The sequence below is a fragment of the Triticum aestivum genome, chromosome 7B (genome assembly GCF_018294505.1).
Source record: "Triticum aestivum cultivar Chinese Spring chromosome 7B, IWGSC CS RefSeq v2.1, whole genome shotgun sequence".
Taxonomy (NCBI): domain Eukaryota; kingdom Viridiplantae; phylum Streptophyta; class Magnoliopsida; order Poales; family Poaceae; genus Triticum; species Triticum aestivum.
In genome coordinates this window covers 93,876,946-93,899,565 of record NC_057813.1, presented here as the reverse complement: position 1 = coordinate 93,899,565, position 22,620 = coordinate 93,876,946, and the positions used below count along the sequence as shown (strand labels likewise).

General features: G+C 44.4%; 1 long non-coding RNA gene across 19 annotated transcripts; it reads left to right on the top strand.

Moving 5' to 3' along the window:
• The first annotated feature begins 12,906 nt into the window (after positions 1-12,906).
• LOC123156095 (uncharacterized) lies at positions 12,907-18,622 on the top strand. 19 transcript variants are annotated; one of them, XR_006477848.1, is made up of 4 exons: positions 12,907-13,775; positions 13,874-13,924; positions 15,091-15,147; positions 15,250-18,622. It is a non-coding gene; the product is annotated as an uncharacterized lncRNA (long non-coding RNA). The 19 variants fall into 19 exon arrangements; XR_006477847.1 differs by having other exon boundaries at positions 15,071-15,147; XR_006477843.1 differs by having other exon boundaries at positions 13,874-15,147; positions 15,250-15,302; positions 15,480-18,622.
• The last annotated feature ends 3,998 nt before the right edge of the window (positions 18,623-22,620 follow it).

The window sequence follows — 22,620 nt, the reverse complement described above, 5'->3', positions numbered from 1 at the left end:
AAGATGCCATCCGGGGCATTCCCAAGCTTAGGCTCTTGGTTGTCCTTGAATATTACCTTCGGGTGCCTTGGACATCCCCAAGTTTAGGCTCTTGCCACTCCTTATTACATAGTCCATCGAATCTTTACCCAAAACTTCAAAACTTCACAACACAAAACTCAACAGAAAACTCGTGCACTCGCAACACAAAACTTCACAACACAAAACTCAACAGAAAACTTCACAACAGAAAACACAACACAAGCACTCGCTCAACCCGAAAGTTGTCGTGTTCTTTGGCTCGTTTAATAGATGAGAGATACCGGAGCCACTAAGTTTGCTGACTAAGTTAGCATCAACGAGAATGTTGGTGGGCTTAAGATCTAGATTAACAATTGGGTCTGGTTTGTTCTCGTGCAGAAAGGCCATAGACTGGAATGCCAGGAAAAAGGGAAACACTGAATTGGAGTGTGATCAGCAGAAATCTTCATCTGTGCACGAGTAAGACGAACTTCCATAAGTGGAATTCGTTCAGTAGCTCATAGTGAGGTGTAATCTCCGGAGTGGCAAGATATTCTGGGTCGATGTATGTAGGGTCCTCCAGAGGCTACTTTGTGCTTTTGCTCTTAGGTTCGTTTAATAGATGAGAGATACCGAAGCCACTAAGTTTCTGACTAAGTTAGCATCAAGGATAATGTTGGTGGGCTTAAGATCTCCATGAACAATTGGGTCTGGTTCTTCTCATGCAGAAATGTTAGAGAAAATATCTCAACAATGATGTCACCTAGCTCTAGCTGCGCATTTATACGATGACTTCTTCTGCATCAAGCGCAACGACATGATGCAGCTCATCATGGGCATGTACTGTGGCAAGCAGTCGCTCAACCCGAAAGCTAGAGGTGCAGGTGGCAGCTGGATGTTGAAAGTAGCTAGGAGATGAAAGCACGACGTCATGATGTAGCTCATCATGGACATGTACTGTGGCAAGCACTCGCTCAACCCGAAAGCCGTCGTGTTCTTGAACGAGGAGGGTAAAAACATCAGGCGCACTCAAACGGTGGTTCATGGACATGTACTTTGGCAAGTCACATATGGGCCACCAACGCAACGGAGGCTAATTCTCTAATAATTTTTTTTATGACCTACATGCCACCACGTGAAACAAATTTGGGATAATTTAGAGATGGTCAAAAACCCGCAAGCTTAGGGAAGGACCATCCCACTTAAACCAGTTTTGGTAGGCAAGTGATTTTTTTGACTTCCTCGGAATCAACTCAAATTTTGTACACCATGCTAATATGCATTCTGAAGTTCTTCAATGTGATGCTTTTTGGATTCCGAGAGCTGATGCTCAACATTTTACTATGCTCATTGGTTTTCTGAAGTTCCTCAATATGACGCCTTTTGGATCCGAACAAATGTTGTTGAACATGCTCATTGGCTTTCTGAAGCCCATCAGTGACCTCATCTTGTCGCGCTTCAACTTGTTGCAACTCTTCTTGAACTAGGTCCCAGACACGGCGGTAGTCGGCGGCCTCCTCCACGTTGATGCCATCCATTGGTAAGGCACTAAATACAGAATTGGGGGATTTTTGCAATCTCGGTTGCAAATTGCTAAGGCACTGAATACATAATTGGGGGATTTCTTTGCAATCTCGGTCAAAAAGATTTAAGGGCAATTCGCCTCTGCGACGCAACAAACCTCAATGTTCAAAAGTCTCGATGTAAACCAAATGCCTCTGGTCCCAAACATGGCGGTAGTTGGACAAACCTAGGTACCAGACACGGCGGTAGTCGGTGGCCATCTAGTAAATGAATCTAAACAATACATCACCGATGACCAGCTAGCCCCTTCCACATCGGGAGCTCATCCCCAACCTCAGTATCTGTTCTCCCATTCAGGAAGAAAATTTCAGCGGTTCACTCAAGAGAGAATGTGGGTTTGTCTCTGCGTACCCATGTGACCTCCGGAATACAAAAGTTGAGATTAGGAACACGACGGCTTTCGGGTCGAGCGAGTGCTTGCCACAGTACATGTCCATGATGAGCTGCATCATGACGTCACACTTTCATCTCCCGACTACTTTCAACATCCTGCTGCCACCTACACCTCTAGCTATCGGGTTGAGCGAGTGCTTGCCACGGTACATGCTGATGATGAGCTGCATCATGATGTCGCGCTTGATGCAGAAGAAGTCATCGTATAAATCTACTCAATCATTTTTCCCTTCTTTGGATACTGTGATTGTCCTCATAGCAGCCCGTTCTCTGTCTCTAGCATGCTCGGTGCGGCTTTATCTTTGGCTGAGCTTGATGCAGAAGAAGTCATCGTATAAATCTACTCAAACATTTTTCCCTTCTCTGGATACTGTGATTGTCCTCATAGCAGCCCGTTCTCCGTCTCTGGCATGCTCGGTGCGGCTTTATCGTCGGCTGAGCTCGACGCCCTCATGGTAACTATGTGTCACACCACCCCTCTTCAACATATATATAATTTTTTGTTTCCATTGCCTTTCGTATGTGTGACATCACTGACATGTCTTCGCAGGCCGATGAGACTCCGCGCACCATACTGCACACCATCAACGGCTAGAAGGTGGACATGTGAAAGGCAACGATAGTGAAGCCGAAGGAACGCTCGTTCCATAGTCGACCGATGCTCCTTGACGTCTTCAAGGTTTCCCTGGCCAGTGTCAAAGCGGGCCACAAGAGTTTGGCTCCTCTGGCACCACTAGGGGGAGATGACAACGAGACCTTGTCATGCCTTGGCGATTGCAAGAATTGGATGTTGTTGTGGCTGAAGAGTCTCCTTAGTGTGGAGGCGGCCGGGAGCACACCAACGAAAACGCCTTGGCAAGGTATGAACACCACCCCACCTGCCCAATTAGTGGATGACGAGATAAAGAGGCTCCATTAGTGGCTGATGATGTCGCCCCGTCGAAGAAGCAATGTATGATGTCATGGACGAGGATGATGACCCTCTCCGGTTTCTCAATACCAGCTATGACGATGGAGGATTGATGGCTCAACAGTATGACTCAGGCTATGAGCATGATGAGTTGATGCCTAATTTGCTGGGGAAGGAACGTCTTAAGTCCGATTACAAGAAGTCTCTCTTCATGCAATCCTCGCAGGACACGCCTCCAGATGTCACCTCAACTTAGCATCAACAACGTGAGGGTCGTGCAATGTTGAGCCCGACAACACTTGGGGCGGCGGTCAGGGACATTATGTCACGCTCACTTCCGATACCCAAGAAGCATAGGAAGAGACCGAAGAATGGCCCTAATGGCACCAGAGCTACTATTATCAGCCAACCGCCTCCGCAGCCCCGGGTTGCAAACCGTATACCTATCAAACTTGTGTCAAAATTCCATGTCGTCAGCGATCCGATCCTAACCGAGGCAGCGCTAGAGGGCCTAGAGGAAAATCTAAGGAGACTTCATGATGATGTGCTATCAAGAGAGAAAAGCCTTATCGCCTCGAAAAGTCTAGGATACCCGCTCTACGCAGTTAACGCGCCAGAACAAAGGTTGCACGTCTAGACATTCCCCGCGGATAAGTTCTTCCTTCGATTTGATTGCCTCTTCAACATGTTTCACATGACAAAGTTGGATTTTTACGTTTGTCTACCTTTATGGCCTGTACATGTACTACATCATCGAGCGCGAGCAAATATCTTATATCTTAGTCGCGGACCCATACTTTATGCACGAGGGCTTCTTGGTAGTCTTCCTAGAGCACTGTGAATATGCGACGAACTACATCATCGACTTCATGGTCGCCAATAAGGACGGGGAGATGATTCTCCTGCCTTATCATCCCATGTAAGTCATCGACAGATATCCTCCGTGACACATACATGCTTACATAAATTTGAATCATTCCTTTGCTCGTGTGGAGACTAATTTGAGTTGTACTTATTTTGCGCGGCGAGGGGCACGCCGCCATCATCATTCTCTACCCCTGATTCTCCCATGCTCTTTACTTGGACTCGTCGAAGAACATAAAGAAAAAGGATTACACACACATAGAGTGTTCTCAACAGTGCTATCATAAGCTACAACCATCGTGATGGAGAGATCACGGTCAAGAAGACAAAGAACCGCGCGCTGCGTTTCAACCATAAGACCGACTTCTGCTACATCTAGCAATAGAATGATAGTCTCAGTGATGGATTCCACGTCATCCACCACAAGCTGGAGTACAGAAGGGATCGGCAAAAACTTTGCATGTCACCTACTTCCGACGATGTCGACATTCTGCAACGGGCCAAGAAATTAGAAAACATACCAGATCATCGACACCAAGCTGAGTTCTATCACATCCTGCGTGAACTTGCCCAAACCATCATCAATGAGGTTGTTGATAAAACAGGGATGTTATACAAAGAAGGGCTAATGTCGCAGGCTGACGTCTGAACACGCTTAGCCGCTCAACATCTTGACCTGAAGCCTTTCATGTAGCTTGGGTGCTTCCTCCCTGATTTGGACAGATAGCACGACGTGTTGGAGTGATTGACAATGACAATGTGTCCGTTTAGTCACTATTTTCTCTATGACGAAACTTTGAATTTATGCACGACAAAAACTTTCTGATGTAAACCGTCCTCCTCAAGTAGCGTAGATCACTCTAGTTAATTAGTTTGGTACGATAAACTTCATTATTTATGTTTATGATATGTTGCTTGTATTTGCTAACTCTGTCGCTTCATGTTGCTCAACTATATTATGTTGCATATTATCAATGATTCATCAAATGATGATGCATGTATATAGATCATCAATGGCGAACAAGTGCTACGTTGTGTACATAGGGAAGGTTCCAGGAGTGTACGACGAGTGGCCAGATTGTGAGGCCCAGGTGTACTGGTTCCTGGGCGATAGCCAGAGAGGGTTCGATGGCAGAGCCAAAGCGGAAGATAGTTGCTTGAGGTTCACGCTAGCGCGAGAGAGGGATCAAAACTGGCGCCTGAAGAACTACTACATTATTGCACTCTTCCTCATAGCTTCTCTTCTATATCATAGTTTAGATATAAATGATGAAACATGTGTATGTGATGACCATGCAGTTTCTTGTATTTGATACATGTCACATAACTTGTATCACAATATCGAGATGATGATGAGAGATATCATTTGTGTTGGATGATGTGATGATATGATGAGACTATTATGTGTATGATATGATGAAATATTGTATAATATGATGCCTATATTTATGATATGATTAGACTACTATATAAAACCTGTCATATCATACAATATTCTCATCACATCATACACATAATAATTTCATCATATCATCACATCATCCAACACAAAATGATGTCTCTCATCATCATCTCGATATAGCGATACAAGTTATGTGACATGTCTCGAATACAAGAAAGTGCATAATCATCACATACACATGTTTCATCATCTATATCTAAACTATTATATAGAAGATAAGAGCGATCACCATGAGGAAGACCGTGATAATGTATTAGTTCTTGAGGTGCCAGTTCTGATCCCTGTCTCGCGCTAACGTGAACCTCAAATAACTATCTTCCGCTTTGGCTCTGCTATTGAACCCTCTCTGTCTGCCGCTCAGAAAGCGGTACACTTGAGCCTGACACTCTAGCCACTCATCGTACACTCGTGTAACCTTCCCTATGTACACGACGTATCATTTCTTCACCATCAATGATCTAAATACCTGCATCATCACTTGATGAATTCATCGATAATATGGAACATAATATAGTTGAGCAACACGAAGCGACAAAGTTAGCAAATAGAAGCAACATATCATAAATAGAAATGACGAAGTTCATCATACCCAAACTAATTAACTAGAGTGATCTATGCTAGTTGAGGAGGAAGGTATACATCACAAAGTTTTGTCATGCATAAATTCAAAGTTTCTTCATAGAGAAAGTAGTGACTAAATGGACACATTGTCATCGTCAATCACTCCAACATGTCGTGCCATCCATCCAAATCAGAGAGGAAGCACTCGAGCTACGTGAAAGGCATCATACCGAGACGCTAAGTGGCTACACGTGTTCGGATGTCAGCCCGCGACACTGTCCCTCCTTTGGAGAACATCCCTATTTTATATTCGACCTCCTTCATGATGATTTGGGAAAATTCACGCTGGATGTGATAGAACTCAGCTTGGAGTCAATGATCCAGTATGTTTCCTAGTTTCTTGGACCATTGCAGAATGTTGGCATCACCGGAAGTAGGTGACATGCGAAGTTTTTGCCGATCCCTTCTGTACTCCAGCATGTTGTGGATGACGTCGAATCCATCACTCGGACTATCATTCGGTTGCTAGATGCAGCAGAAGTCGGTCTTATGGCCGAAACACGGCGCGCGATTCTTTGTCTTCTTGACCGTGATATCTCCACCCCGATGGCCGTAGCTTATGGTAGCACTGTCGAGAACACGATTTATGTGTGTGTAATCCTTTTTCTTTATATTCTTCGACGAGTCCAAGTAAAGAGTGTGGGAGAATCGGGTGTAAAGAATGATGAGGACGGCGCGCCCCTCACTTCACAAAATAAGTACACCTCAAATTAGCCTCCAAACATGCAAATAAATGATTAAAATTTACAAAATTATGTATGTGTCACAAAGGATATCCACGGATGACTTACTTGGGATGATAAGGCAGGAGAATCGTCTCCTTGTCCTTATTGGCGACCATCAAGTCGGTGATGTAGTTCCTCGCATATTCACGGTGCTCTACGCAAACTGTCAAAAAGCCCTCGTGCATAAAGTATGGGTCCGCGACTGAGATATAGAATATTTGCTCGCGCGCGATGATGTAGTTCATGTACATGGCATAAAGGTGACGAGACGTAAAATACAGCTTTATTATGTGAAACATGTCGAAGAGGTAATCAAATCAAAGAAAGAACTTATCCGGGAGGAATGTCTCGACGTACAACCTTTGATGTGGCACGTTAACCATGTAGAGTGGGTATCCTGAATTTTTTGATGCAAAGGCTTTTCCCTCTCGGTAGCACATCGTCATTAAGTCAGCTTAGAACGTCGTCTATGCCCTCTAGCGCTGCCTTGGGTAGGATTGGATCACCGGCGACATGGAATTTTGGCGCACTTTTGATAGGTACACTGTTTGCAACCGAAGCTGCGGAGGCAGCTGGCTGATAGAAGCAGCTCTGGTGCCAGTAGGGCCTTTCTTCGGTCTCTTCCTATGCTTCTTGGGTACCGGAAGTGGGCCTGACATAACATCCCAGACCGCCACCCCAAGTGTTGTCGGGATTAGCACTACACGGGCCTCACGTTGTTGATGCTGGGTTGAAGCGGCATCTGGAGGCAAGTCCTGTGAGGTTTGCATGATGAGAGACTTCTTGCAATCATCCTTAAGATGTTCCTGCACCGGCAAACGAGTCATCAACTCATCACGCTCATAGCCTGAGTCATACTGCTGAGCCACCAATCCTCCATCGTCATAGCCGGTATTGAGAAAACCGGAGAGGGTCATCATCCTCGTCCATGACATCATCAATTGCTTCTTCGACGGGGGTGATGTCATCAGCCACTAATGGAGCCTCTTCCTCACGTTGTCCGCTATCACCCGATACGGCAGGCGTCGTTAATTAGGTAGGTGGGGTGATCTTCATACCTTGCTGAGGCGTTGTCGTTGGTGTGCTCCCGGCCTCCTCCACACTTAGGAGACTCTAAGACCACTACAACATCCAACTCTTGCAATCGCCAAGCCGCGGTGGGGTCTCATCGTCATTTCCCACTAGTGGTACTGGAGGAGCCAAACTCTCGTGGTTCGCCTTGACACTGGCCAGGGAAACCTTGAAGATGCCAGGGGGCAATGGTCGGTTGTGGAACGAGCATTCCTTCGGCTTCACTATCATTGCCTTTCCCACGCCCACCTTCCGGCTGTTGATGGTGTATAGTATGGTGCACAGGGTCTTGTCAGCCTGCGAAGACATGTCTACGACCTCAGACATCCAAAAGGCAACAGAAACGGAAGATTATATATATGTTGAAGAGGGCCGGTGTGACACATAGTTACCATGAGGGCATCGGGCTCAGCCAAAGACAAAGCCCCGCCAAGAACGCTAGAGACGGGGGATGGACTGCTATGAGCAGGTGTAGGAGCATGTGTGGTTGCGTGAGCAGGTGCTAGCGTGATGTTCTCCGAGTTGCTCTCGACGTAGTTGGGAAGGGGAAAGTCTGCTGCCCCTTTATCTGGATTTTGCTTCGTCCATTCGTTAAGAGCCCGAATCAAGCTATTAACGTTAGTTACAAATTCATTTCTAGAGGCTGCTAACGCTGCATTGACTGCCTCGTAGACCAACTCAGGTCGTATCGCTTCTTTGTTCTCAATTGGTTTCTTCTCAACCGCAATCGCAACCTTCTTGTTGATGTTCACTTCATTTAACTTCCATCTCTGCCTTCTCTCTTCCACCTCCTCATGGTAGTAATACTTCCATGTGGCGCCGTCTCCGACGACGTGCACACGTCCATACGTCAACTTCTTGTCCATCGGGAGTCCTTTCCTTATGTTCAAGGACCGGTTGAAAGGGGTGTCCCACTTCGGCCTCACCGACGACTCAAACGACGAGTCGCTTTCGACTGCAAGCCTGTGTTGCTCTTCCTGCAAATGGAACATGGATCGTTTACAAATGTGACTAAACGTGTAGTCAAATTGATTAGAAGCTAAAATAAGGTGGTAAAATAATAAGTACCAGTAGTCTCATGAACTCCCTCGTGGGCGCGTCCGTTTCGAAGACCTTATTTACCGGGTCCCAAGTGTACCGAGCCATGGTGAAGTCATGCTCATGTGGGACAGTGAACACCGCCAAGGGGTCTAGGAGCCACAAACTTTCATGTTCCGCATCCTCCTTGGGCCATATGTGCCTCTTGCCCAAGTAACCATGGATTTTGAGGCGGTGTTCCCCCGTGTTCCTTATTTGAAGCTCGTTCATGTACTCCACCTTTTCCTTGATAGCTTTGGTAGCGCATATCGCCTTGAATATTTTAAACTGCTCTTCCGAAATTGTCGTATTTTCCTTAACAATCTCGTTATAGGGTCCTTTTTTGGCGATCGCTTGTTTCACCCTTACTTTCCAGGTGGACAACACGTTAAACTTGCCCATGGCTCTGTTGTTTATCTTCTTCATGGATTTGTCTAGCCATGGTGCTTTGGTATCATCCTGGCCGGGGAACAGGAATCGCTAGTGCAACTTCATCAGGAGTAAGTGTTCCATATTTGGTATATTCCTTAAGGCTTTGTCGTTAATGTTGTCGGTTTCCCGTAGGATGCATCCTATTTGATTGCCATAGCATTTGCGCGCTTTCTCAGGCTCTGATGGCTCTACCGCGTCTAGGTGCTGCAGCACTACTAAGTTTGCTCAGTCAAAGTTGTTGCGTCGACCCTTGTGGTCCACATGCAATTCCCTTTGCCCATTCGTTTGACCTTCTCCTTCGGGACTCCCAAGGTGCTTGTTGACGGGCAAACCAACAACATGATTTTCGACGCCTAGATAATTCTCGCAGAAGGAGATGCACTTTTGGTTCAGATAGCCCTGGACGATGCTTCCATCCGAACAAGACATGTTATGAACGAATCCTTTGATGACCCCATTCATCCTCTCGAATGTCATCACCCTGTGAAGGAATGACGGCCTGAGGTTGATGATGTCATCCACAACGTGGGCACACAGATGCACCATGACATCAAAGAACATAGGCGGGAAGTAAATCTGAAGATTATTTAGACAACGGTCTCTTTCTTTAGCCTTCACAGCTACTTCACATTGATCGACTTTCAAGAGATAACTTCAAAAAAGTTGTAGAGATCAGTAAGCATCTCACAAATGTGCTTGTCCAATATCCCTCTAAGGGCAACCGGAAGGATCTGCGTCATCATCACATGACAGTCATGAGACTTCATCCCGCTGAACCTTTTCTCTTGGTGTCTAGAAATCTACTTATCTTCCCACAGTAACCGGAACTAACTTTGATTTCGGTAAGACACTTGAAGAATTGATCGATCTCCTTCGGACTTTAGGTGAAGCAAGAAGGGGGGCAATAATTCTCTTCCTTCTTGTTGACTTTTTTGCCCCTATCCCCCGCCTCCATCTCCATCTCCTCCGACATTTTACAGGGCGACATGTGAAGATCTGCCATGATGTCAAATCTTCCAAGTCCCTTCTTGCCTTCGGCCCATCCTTGGTCTTCTTCGGCATGTTCGTCAGTGTTGGAAGCAAGATCTCCAAGACATTATTCATGATATGCATTTGATCAAGGCAATAAGGCATGTCGAGTTTGGGCCAATACTCCAAGTCACAGAAAACAAACCTCGTGTATATGCATATGTTGCAACTTGGATTCATGTAAATGTGTTACATGATAACATTCATTATTTAATTGCCTAATACTTCTCATATTTCTATACTTATGAATTGTGCAAATGCTGCCAAGGCAGCAAAGAATGTTGTCGTGACAGTATTTTCTTTGCCCTGCAAAACAAACTAGCAGCGTGTTCTCAAGGATGCACGCTACCTACGAGTTAATAGACTAACAGCATGTGAGCTGCACACACGCTACATGTTTTCCCTACCACCAGCCGCGTTTGCGTTGACCACATGTCACTAGTGTCAGATAGCCTAGCAGCGTGCACGTGGTACGAACACCACTAGCTAGTAACATAATAGTCGGATGCACAATGCACTATGCTAGTGGTAACATATTAGCCGTGTGCAAGCCACACACTGCTAATAGTACCTTACCACTCACGTCGTACTGGCGGCATGGCACCCAAGCGTGGCTAGTGTGCTGTGTTGCACGCAACTAATATGGGGGTTCTGTACTAGTGATAGGGGTCGACAACCGCACGCTCTTGCTTTCCAATGCATGTCAAGTTGTTGTTGCTGACCATCTAAGAGGTGGAGTAACTGATTAGAGAGTGTTTTGTTTGGCTAGCCCAATGTTGAATCCTTCTATTGACATGTTCTAAGTTGTACGTCAGCTTCACTCTTCCGATTTCCTCGTGGCCTAGCTTAGGAGTGTTAAGAAAAGGAACATTGGGTTGGTCGGTACATGTGTCGAGAGAGAAGGGTGCTTCATGCTCCTTGGTCTTTGCTCTGGCTTGGGATGGCATGGGAAGCCGCATGCATCTTATCACGCGTTGTCCCGCTCGATCCGGGTGAGGCCTGGTCGGCCTATCGATGTCGTTTGTGCCGTGCTAGGCCGTGTTTGCTTGCACAAGACAGGCACCCGCCTCAGTGTGTGACAGTCGGTTGTGCATGTCTTGTCCGGATACCCTATTGCATATGCACTCGACTTAATGTGCTACGAATGTGCGCGTGAAACATCGAGTTAACACGAGCAGAGTGGAACAATCTTTTTAGACAGATACAAAAGTAAGCGGTGGCGGACGAGTCGGTGTGGGCAAGTAGATGGTCATAAGGCTATGAGTGGCGGGTGTACGAGTAGCTTGGATGGAAAAGTTTGGTACGCGTGCCATAGTCATGCGGGGGATGATGTGCGCGGGCCTACCCTTTGGTCGCACGTACCGTCTGCCGAGAAAGTGCGATGGGACCACATGGCGGACGGGTTGGGCACTTGCCCGACATCATTATGTTTGGGACGGCGCCTCCTTGCCGCTAACCCTCTATCTATGTTATTTATGGTTTATAATATGCGATGATGCATGATACTTTTGCTTTTGTGTTTTCCCCATCTTGTTCTTCGGCGCTTCCCCTTCCGCCTTTTGCCCATAATCTACTTCCAGGCTAGCCGAGTCCTGCCACCTTAGTTGTCGCGTGTAGGCAAGAAACAAAAGGCAACAACCGATTCCGACAGGTTAGCCGACAAGGGTGCTGGATCTAGAAAGCCCGCGTACTCACCCAGCCCCACCAAGGGAAGTGGCTGCCTTCACTGGTGATTAAGTGCAACTAAATAAGCTCGCCATGCTTGGCTACATTTCATCGCATGCGGTGGCTGCTTGGCGTGCCACAACTAGGGGCGTTCCTCAATCATAGAGGTCTTGTTGGTGCCTCAGGATGTCGAGCAAGTGGTGTTGTTGCCTTTCATGCTGCGAGGGATGTCTCTATCCCTCCATGATTTATTTTGTGGGTTAGTCTTCTTCTATGGCCTCTAGCTGCATCACCTTGTCCCTAATGGAATCCTCATTGTTTTCTTCATTGCATTTTGTGAGTGTTTATTAGGGACTCACTGCATCTTGGCTTGTGAGGAAGTACTTCCATTTAAAGGCACCAAGAACGACGACCATCTATGAGAGTGTGGTTGTACTCCCATACAAGTGTGGGGAAATGTAAAATACTTCGATCTGTGGTCGCCTGGCTCTGTCAAGATATGGCAGCAAGTTGGTTCTACTTTCCCGACACCTTGATTGGCGGTGAGAAGATGGGGGTGCAACCATTTTCGTGTAATCAACATGTGCGGTGGAGGTCTTGGGGCGAGCTGATGGATCTCAACGCATCTGAGGATTCACAAATCCTTGATGGGGTAGTGGAGGCCCTCGCGAAAAGCAGCCTTGCTGGCAAGCAGATCTTGGTTAGTTGGATGGGTAGGCGGATCCAACTGCTCCGCACAAGGGAATGTCTGATGTACGAGGATTTGACTGCGATGGTGAAAGCCTACTACGATCAGAAGACACTGGAAGAAATGAACCCTTCCCTGGTGAAGTGGAAGTCCTAGAGTTTCGATTAGGTCCTCGCATTGTTTTATACTCATCCAAAAATGAGGGCATCTCTACTCTTAATGGAGCAGTTGGTGAATAGTCCGCGCGTTTTTTTTGCTGGTTTATTTTCGTCATCCTCCCACCTCTGGTTTTTTTTATCATCTCTATTTTTAATGGACGAGTTGGTTGAATAGTCCCAGTTTATTTTCGTCCCCCACACCCCACCCCACGCACGCGAAAAAACCCCACCCCGCACAAGCACCTCTCCTATCGATCCCCTCGAGGAGAAGCCATCGCCCCCATCTCCCACTCCGCCGCCGTCGCCCCACGCCTTCCCCTATCTCCCTCTCAACCACCTCCACCACCCCCACGCTTCTCCCCATCGCCGGATCCGCTATGAGATTACCAAGGTTAGGCGGTAGAGCTCCACGCCCGCGACGCGCTCGTGCTCGTCAAGGAAGGGGCTCCCGATCGAATCTGCACTCATGCAGCTTGTGTGCCATGGCCGCCATGGCATCCATGGTCGACAATAGGGGACCCTAGGCCTCGGCCATGGCCACCTTCTCTGGACACGGGGTCGCCACATCCGACGCTGCCAGTGCCTCATGGACCGCCATCAGGAGCTCCAGGTCCGCCGCTATCGAACTCTACGGCCATGGTCACCACGTCCATATTCGATCATCTGATCTGATCTGATCCTAAGTTCCCAAGTCATGATGGAATGTACACGTACGTGGATCCAAGTCCGAGTTGGGAGCGACATTGATCCGATGAACGTGCAAGGAATTTCTGAATCCATGACTTTTATTTGAGCATATATGTTCGTTGGTTATTCAATTCAATTGTTCGTACAACAGCAAAAAAAATTAGCACGAATTCCAGTAGTTGTGTTTGCTTCTTTTGAAGGTGGATCTTCGTTTCTTTCTAATAGTTGTGTTGCGCGAATTTCCAATTATCTGAGTATATGTCCTATAGTTTCCTTTAAAGAAGAAGAAGAACATGAGGTTGGTACTGCATCTGTCCTAGCACGAGGAACTTTGCTACAGTCTTTGTGGACAGGTTGACGACAGGAGCTGAAGTACGTTTGAACAAACGTTTTCTTTCAGTTTTCCCAAGTACGTTTGAACAAACCTTATGCACCCAGACCCATCTGCTTCTCTGATTTGATTTTGTCGGTTGCACTGATCTCTCTTAGTACATGGTCTATTTGCAGATAAATTATTCAGAATTCAGGTTTTCAAGCAAGACTGATGCAGAACTAGCGGTACATTTCTAAACATTGTGCATTTTTTGTCATCCGTCGGGCACTTCATTGAACGAATTATGATCCTTTAGTTTTATGAACTGGGAATTCTGGTTTATTTTAGGCCAAATATTCTGTCAACATGTCATTTCTTACATACATCTCTTTGATTCTTCCTAGAAAACCAGCCTCCTTATCTGCATTTTTGGGCAACTTTATGGTCCACTTACTATATATACACATGGTTTTGCCATCTCGCTAGAAGCTGATTGGTCAAGCATGCCACAAAAAATATTAGGCGGTACAATGCATTTCTCGGAACTAACAGCCCCATAACTTGTGACAATAAACTGATTGCCTCATATGCTAGAAGCTTGCTGCAATTTACTGCTAGGAAATCTTATAATTGGGCAGCACAATAACAAAGAGCAAAGTTGCTAATTCACTTCTAATGAATGTGCATTGGGAGGAATGAGAGGGCACTACACTTCTCATCTGCTATACTTTTTTAGAGACTTTTCATTTCCTACCCTGCTGGATGATGTCTATATGAATATTCTTCTTCAAAGTCTTCTAACCGTCAAGCTGCATATCGGCGCCTTCAATATAGAGTTGATTATACTGTCTATTTTACTGCAAGTAGGGAAAGATGGACTCTGGATATCCATATTCTCAGGTGTTAATGTAGTGCTAGGCCATATAGTATAGGACTGAGTTCTTTCACCTCCTAATCATGGTAATTCAATTCAATATTTGGGTACTTTGCTTTTTGCATAGTTGACGAACAACATGGCCATTGCCATCTATGAATATATGTACAAAAAGTGGCGAAACCCTTTAGTTTGCTGCAGTTCACCCTCTAAAATTTCTGCACGCCAAAGTCTCTGTAGCTTTTTATAGATATTTTGCACATGTACTTTCCCTATAAATAAAAGCTGCCATGTGTACTTGTGGATAAGCTAAACCGATGACGTCTTGGAGAAGCTTGGAATGATGTACATATCTGATTTCTCAAGTGTGTACTCTGTGGAAATAAGCTATATTGTATACTTTCACACATCTAATGTTTTGTACTTCAATTCAAGTTGCATATATTTTGTTTGTTTGATTAGCTATTCTTATAAAAATAAATGCACAACTAATGTATGACTGATCTTATGATTATAGATGTGATTTAATTTCTGTAGCTTCCTGATGAAGTTTGCATCAACTTGAGCTTTCTTTGAGAAGGATTTGTTTTTCTGGTAATCCCTAACAAAATGATTGATAGGGAAGCATGCATATAATTACCAAAGCATGAAAAAGAATTGCCACTTCCTTACCTCCTTGTAACATCATTGTTACAGGTTTGGAAAGCTTTCGGCCTAGATGCCATTTCCTAATTGCTAGAGCTACAAGGGTACATATTTACTTCCTTATCATCCTTGAGCCATGTTATCTGCGAGGGTACTTAATTGCTTACGTGTTTGCAATTTCTATTTTTGAATTTTTATAGCTAATCCTCTCTTTAATTTTCAATCAGCTATTAATTTGCTTACACATGAAAGAACTTTTCCTAATGCGTGGGTGTTTATAGAACATTGCTGGTCTCTTCAATGGCAATCGATATTCACTGGTGTTGTCAGGCATTCAATCAGAGGTGCGGCAGGCTTCTGACATCAACGACGTTGCCAACAACGTCTATCAGCACAATTCGGCCACCGGTCCTACCGTTATGTGAACTTGGATCTCTGGCAAAAACTGAAAATTTCTTTTTGGGTTAAGCACTACTGATTTGTGGTGGTAAATTCTTTTGGCGAGGAAACTGAAATATACTATAATGGCAGTATCTCGACCGGCATTGAGGATTAAGGACTTTAACTGTGCCGCCACATTTTGTATGCATGGTATTCTATGCACAATTTGTTTGCTCATATACAAGGAATGCTCACTACATTATGAGACAAAAGTTTATTATGGACTGGTAAGAGCTTACTGATGATTCATCATGTCATCCTTAGATACAAAGATTAAGGTGTACACAATTCAAACACTCATGTTTGGCATGTTCCACGCAACACACCTGCTCCATGAAACATCATCATTAGTCGGGGTAAGCACTCCATCACACATCCTCCGTATTTTTTCATAATTTTTTGAGATGCATTTTAGTTTTCTCTTTAGTTGTTTTGTACTTACTGAAATAATGAATTCAGTAGCAGAAATTTCTTATTTATTTGTTGAAACATGGGCATGACTCATGCATTTTGTTAGGCTGAAGCACAGGAAGAAGCAGTGTGCAATGACATTTGTATTTGCAGTGTGAAAATCTCTTGCGTATTCTTGGTCTTGTTTTTATTGAGCTCATAGTTGTGTATTATTTGTTTTCATTTCTTTGGAAGTGATATATTTGGTAATAGCAAGTTCTTGTGTGGTGCTCCATATATGCATTCGGGATTATAAATTAGATTTTCCAGTATCTTACATCAGGGATCATCAATGGGGATGAAAAGGAGGTCGAATGATTTATCCTGGGTAGTGATATGAGTTATACCTTGTAAGTGTTCTACAAATTGGATATCATGGAATGCCCATTTGGCATCAGTAGCGAATTGACATAGTGCTTTGATTTTCAATAAATACAGGAGATAAGGGGGTGAAAGGTATGATGCAGTCTATTGTGGTACCTAGATGGAACTGTTGAACCGGTGAAAAAGTCATATTTCAGTATCTCCTAGATGGAACCGTTGAACCGGTGAAAAAGTCATATTTCAGTATCTGCCCAACCTCTGCATGTAATACACCTACTTTGTTCTTCCTTTATTTTGTTCTAATGACTAACTTGACCATCTCAATTGTCATTATTCCCTTTATATAGTAGCACATATAAATAGGTGTATTTTACATTACATGGTATGCTAAAATCTGAAATCGTATTTAAGAGTTTACTCCCATTTACTTGTGTTTTTTCATACTAATAGAATTAATGTCAATTAGACATCGTGTTTATTCAAACTTAATGGTTTTTCATGGAATATGGAATTTGAGTATGATAGCTATTGAACTGAAAATAATCTATCGAACAATAATAAAATGATGAGCAAGTTATTGTATCGCAAAAGTCCTAACTGAATGATAGGCTAATACACTTGTGAAATCAAAGTGCTTTGTTTGGATACCAAGCAGGAAAATAGTTCACATAGTTTTGCCACTATTTTATTCCATCTGTTAATTTGCAACTATTTTATTAGATATATGGAGTACTAATTAATTAGCCATAACTATAGTTTATTAGTTAGCTCGTTCGTTTTTTTGCCTCCCAGGTTGGTTCGCTTCCTCTCCTCACCCCATTAGGACAATTACAGAAAGGAAATAGGTGAAAGAAAATGTTGGCGGTTTGAAAAGACTTACCAGATCCACCCATGAAATCTCTCAAAAGACCTGATGAAAGCTTCAGAAGTTAGCTACCATCAGTTCCTACGGTTCAGCACTGCACATATATTTTCTAGATTTTACACATCAGAAAATGTCCCTTGTACTTGACTTCCATATTTTTTGCAGCTTCTTTCTTTGGCTTATTTCAAGTAAGTTGGAAGTGTCTTCCAATTTTCTTATGTTCCTGAAGATGCAGATTCGAGAGGAACCACGAGGGGACCTAGAAAAGCTAGCTTATTCTCATTTGAGAAAAATCTCATTTCTGCCACAATCTAGCAATCCCACTAGAGGAGAACCAGCATCACTTGACAAGTTCATGTAACCCCAAAACGAAGGATCGTCCTTGCTACCCCTTCAGGGAAGGATTCTGATGAAGCCTAGCTATTGTTGGAGGTTCCTCACAATGCATGACACTAACAGGTAGAATTAATTTAGCCTATTCAATGGAAGTGTTTCAACAAATGCAGGAGGAAGATGCCGGGACTCCTACTCGCTAGAGAAGAACAAAATTACTAAAGTACTACATTTCTTTTCCAAGGCATTCATTCTTTTAATATGGTAAAAGCACGAGGCATCCGATATCACATAGCAATAAAAAGGGAGAATTACTAATGAACACTTGACTGAAAATTGCATTCAAGTGACTTGGACTGCAGTTTGCCTTGAGATAAAGAGATTGGCCATATTGTATAGATATTGACTGCAATATAGGAAAGTTTCAGGTCATAGAAGGGAGGGAGCAGCTGACCAGTGGAAGGTGGCCTGTGGGTTGAGGAGCTCGGTGGCGAAGAGAAGCCGTCGGCGTTGGGGTGCACCACAGGATCCCCTCCTTATCTAGCTACGTGCATCCAGGTGTGCACGGCGTGGGGAAGGTATCCAGGACACCGAGCTGGATCCCTGAGCGCATGGGACGGAGCCCACCACGCGCTGCAAGGTGCGTGCGAGTCGCCGGGCGTGGCCACGACCAGAATCAGACATGTGCGCCACCAGCGCGGCTGGGGGCGGGATGAAGGAGTGGTACAACAATGTAGGGCCAGCGGGAGCCGGAGGCGCTGCCTCTTGCTGGAAAGAAAGCCACCGCCCTTGCCCGTCGTTATCGGCCTGCCGCGGCGAGACGAAGGGGAAAGAGTGAGCGGCCAGGGAGGTGTGAGAGCGTTGTTGTTGCTTTAGATTTTTTTTCCTTATTTTTTTGTCCTATGGCTGTAAAATTTCCTTATCATTTTTTTTGCTGGAGGCGCATAGCATGTGAACTGAAATTTTTGAGCTGAAGTTGATGAAAAGAGTTTTCCCCGCTTTATATATAAAGCAACACTGAGTACATCAAAGAACCGATACAAAACACACAAGACTACCGCACACAACACAAACCCAAGGCAAGATACAAAGTTGTCGGGCACCAACACACCACCCCATCCACACCAAGCAAACTATGGACATCGCTTGGCGTAAACGGAGACCTCCATCGTGAAAATCCACAATGAAGCCAGAATGATGCCTCCTAGGAGGGTATGACCATTGAAGTCGCCACCGCCTGATCCAGAAGATTAGGTTTTCACCCGGAGCAAAACGACAGGAGTGAGAACGCCACAACGGGGCCTTCACGAAGGGGTACGACGTCGAGTGTCGTCACCACCGTAGGCCCGTAACGGAACTGGGCAAGTGGAATACGCCAGCGCTCACACGCCACCGTCGCATCCAAGCTCTGTCAACCTCCTGCCACCCGCGTAGCCATGGTTGCTTACCCGCACCCAAGACACACGCTTTGCCCACACACGCCATGCCTCCCACCATCAAGGACGTCATCATACAGTCCAACATCCCCACGACCCACCAAGGCACTGGTTTTGGCCTTACCAGAACCCCAACCACCGCCAGCGCACTCGAAATAAAGTAACCCGGCTGAAATTCCAATATATCTATAAATTACAATGGTTATTTCGATCGAGCATGGATGGTAAATTTGTATATTTCATTATATAATATTCAAAACACAAGCATTCATTTTTGTATTCAAGCTAATATTATTTTAGGAAATTGCAAGGATGTGTCTGGTCATTTTGTTTTTTATTTTATCCTGTGATGGAACGGTAAAAGACTGGTTCGTCCGGTTTGCATGGTGAGTATTCTTCGTTACACACTGTAAGACCTTCAATGTGAAGTATTCATATATTGCTTGATTATGAAGTTTTTAATATACTTGCTCAAATATCATGCAAATGAAGCAAATAACATTTCCAATATTGTGTGAGAATTGATTAAACGCGTCAAGTAGATCTTAATTTGTGTATGTATACGTCGTCAAAGTGCCCTTTTTATCAATTTATATTACATGTGAAGTGGACTTCAATTATTATCAAATCATGGCTGTGCTTTTTTCTCTACATGTGAAATTTAACATGCATTATTTTTATATAACACCATAAAAATATTTCAAAAGCCCGTAGCAACGCACGGGCATTCTACTAGTGAGAGTTAGTATCCAAATGTGTATTCTCTTTTTTTTCCTTTGCCTTTCTCTTACCTATTGAAAAGAATCCAATTGTTTTTCCTCTTGCAGAGATTCAAGGTATTTGTTTGTATTCCACCGCTTTAAGAGGGCAACATGGCATATGATAACGCGTGTTTGCTGGACCCAATAGGCATGAAGAAAGGCACACTAGAAAATGGCAGAGACTATGCCCACGTGGTGGGATAAAATGAAGACAATGATGCCGAGAGGTTGTTTAAAGTATACAGTGCACCTCCTAGATTGTGATGAGGTGAATGGTGGTGATAAGGCAGGGATGAAGCAACCTCCTAAACGGAGACATGGAGCAAATGCCATTGGCTCACAGAATCCCATTGTAGATGGTGTTTAGACATCATCAGAAGGCTCAGGCAGCGTGTCTTCCATGCAGGGAACTAGGTCGGAGGCAAGCACTACAAAATGTGTGCTGTTTTGTGACAAAAATCCTAGTGACAGGCAAAAAAAGGTCACCTAAGATCATTCCCCATGACGGTTTTTGGTTGCCAACTCATTTCCTCCCAGAGTAGTGCCCTGGGAAACTACGGTGAAATTCTTGCCTGATTTTAGCCAACGCATTTGACCGTCACTAGGTATGTGCATATTCTACGATGATTTTTAGCGTCACAGAAAATGTTCAGCGGATAGAGATTAAAAAAATGGCGCGGTGGGGTTCAAACATAGTTTTGAGTTTTTCTGCCAGAGGAGATTTTGAACATTAGAATCAAATTTGTAGGGGTTATGAGTTGAGATGCTCATATTGAAATCCATTGAAATTTTCTAGTACTTGCTCTCATTTTACTAAACCACAAAATTGTATACTCCCACTGTTACATAATGTAGTCATTTAGAGTTTTTTGAAAAGGCAAACCCTAGCTCGAGCTCGACACGACCAAGGTGTCAGCAAGCGCGTGGGTGTCCTTACCTGTGCAGGCGGCGATGGGACGATTAAGGGAATGGAGAGGCTAGGATTAGGGAGACAAGTATGGCATGTTTATAGGCTCTAGGGAGGAGCTCCGGTCGTTAAATCAACGCTGTTGTCGACGTGGCTCCTCTAGATGCTCTACCGTACAGGGAGAAGACGATGAAATAGAGGGGGATCAGCGCTGGTGGGCTGGCTTTGGCTCAGAGGTAAGTGGGTTGCATGGCCAGGAGGTAAGTTGGGCTACGGCCTAGGCTTCTCTCTCCTCTAATTCTTTCATTTTTCTCTTTTCTTCAAACAGAAAGCTTGTGAGAAAAGAAAGGCAAGGGTGGAGATGGAATTTGGCAGAGATGGAGATATTTCTAGAGTCCTGGATTTATGCCCAATTTTAAAAAATGCCATGATAATTTCAAAAACTACAAATTAAACCAAGTTTGAATTTAATTCAAACTCGAGAATGAATTTTGAATCTGCCCATAACATTTGCAAACGAGCAAAAAATTGGTGGAGTCAGTCATAGGGGTTTTAGGAATATAGTGAACATTTATTGGAATCAGGAAAAATGTCACTTGAGATAAATAGATAAAATGAAAGAAAAAAACTAGGATGGGGTTTTGGACTAGATGATGGTTGAGTTGGTTTGGTGGCAAGAGCAAGAGGCAAGAGGCAAGATGAAGGTGAGAAGGAGTATCACACAAGATCAGAACAAAATCAAATATGCCACAACAAAGCAATGATGATTATGATGCATGATGCAAAAAACAAAATGAAACACACATTATATAGCATGCAAGCATGAAGATAACACAAACTAATGGGGGTCTCAGTCTTGGGTTGTCACAACCCGTATGTCAGAAATATTGACTAGTCAAACATGGTGGAACTGTTGTTAGTGATGGATTTATCATCATCAAAAACTATGATGAGGGATAGATCGTCCATCTAAGGTGACAATACTACAAGTATGAGGAGATTAAGTAAAGCAGATTAGCCATGTGATGTTGTCTTGGTGTCATGCAAGAAAAACCGATGGTTTTTAGGTAACACGTGCTAATGTTGTAGTTATATGCTTAATGGTCTGATTATGCATGTGTATGACGCTTATGCAATCGGTTGAGACACCATTCGTGTGTAAATGGATTGTGTCTAAATGCATTCCTTAGATGGTTCTTCGTATAACTTACTTGCCTTGTTTGCCGGGGTAGACTTTTGCTCGGTGGGCACAACGGATCATCGATAAGTTTATAAGTAAAACACAACCTTTAGATAGTCATTGATACAAATGCAATTCAAACTTTGGGCTTCCTTTTGCTTCTATTCTCCTAATGCGTTGCCAGGTCATGCCACTACCTCTTATCGTCCCGCCCACTTGGCTGGAGGGTAGATTTTGGGATGTGAGTTCAATCTTTGAATGTTGCGGTCTAGACAGACGGTGCATTCTGCCATGTCTTCCCATCCTTCGAGCGTTTGGTCTTGTCGGACATCATGCTTTGCAATGTCTGCCCGACCTCTGATCGTCGCGGCTTCTCAGATGACGTCTTTTCCCATGTTTGCCATGACTTTGACCCTCGTGGGCTGTCCGTTTGTATGCATGCTGCACATGTTCGCTGATCACGCTCTCTTGTGGCCCGTGGTCCGTACATCATCTGGTCGATTCGTATAGTTCTTTCTGCCCATGTGATTCCGGGTGGGGATGCTCGTTTCTGACGGTTCAGATTATTTTCCCTAGGGGGTGTGGTCAAACATAATTGCTTGTAGACAATTCCTAAAAGATATCATTCAAATAATTCACCTAAGTTCTTGTTGCATCCAGTTGGGCTCAGTTGTCCGGTATTTGGACTATGCGGTCTGCCGAGATGGCCCAAGTGTCCTCAATTG